Genomic DNA, 593 nt, shown 5'->3' with positions numbered 1-593 from the left:
GTATCGCCTGTTATTTCTTCATAATTATTTCTATTACTAAATCGACGAGATTTTCTATCATTTTTTCCCTCCCTCCCCTGTTTCTCGTTCGTGAAAAACATGCCCGTCTCTCTTCGTTTCTCCTTTCAAGCCCCATCAAATGCGCGCAATATTTCTGACCCGATTATATTACAATGTAGAGACGCCGGTATTAAAATCGTTTGCCTCTCTCTTTCTCCGGAAATAAGCGTACGTGCGAAATGGACGGCAACTCCGACCATCCGAAGGGCCGAAAATTCACGAAAATGCGGCTTCATATTTTTCGTTTCTTTTCTGAAACAAGGGAATTGATTTTTCCCCCTCGCTCTCTGTCTTTCTCCCCGAGTCCGTGCTCGGAGATTGGTAGGGTGTCCATGGTGTGATTCCACAATTTTAATCTGCTAAATTGGAGCCGGCCAGTCACGGAAAGCACTGGGTGGTCACGTGATAGCAGTCGTGAGTAAATGATTTCATGCGCTTGTCAGGGGGAAAGTCATTTCTCGCTACCTGGTTATTAGACAGAGGGTCTGAGTGGGGGCAAGCTGTTCAGGGGAGAGATGAAGGAGGTTTGTGGG

At 46.2% G+C, this 593-nt stretch overlaps 1 long non-coding RNA gene across 1 annotated transcript in view; it reads left to right on the top strand.

The window, feature by feature from the left end:
- Positions 1 to 365: 365 nt before the first annotated feature.
- The window catches only part of LOC118478245, a 12,773-nt gene continuing 12,545 nt past the window's right edge, over positions 366 to 593 (top strand). Inside the window, exon 1 of the long non-coding RNA XR_004858909.1 lies at positions 366 to 474. This is a non-coding gene — a long non-coding RNA (uncharacterized LOC118478245). The remainder of the gene's footprint in view (positions 475 to 593) is intronic.

This window comes from Aplysia californica, unplaced genomic scaffold (genome assembly GCF_000002075.1).
Source record: "Aplysia californica isolate F4 #8 unplaced genomic scaffold, AplCal3.0 scaffold00439, whole genome shotgun sequence".
Classification (NCBI taxonomy): Eukaryota; Metazoa; Mollusca; class Gastropoda; order Aplysiida; family Aplysiidae; genus Aplysia; species Aplysia californica.
The sequence above is the reverse complement of the archived record's forward strand: the minus strand, read 5'-3'. Positions and strand labels throughout refer to the sequence as shown.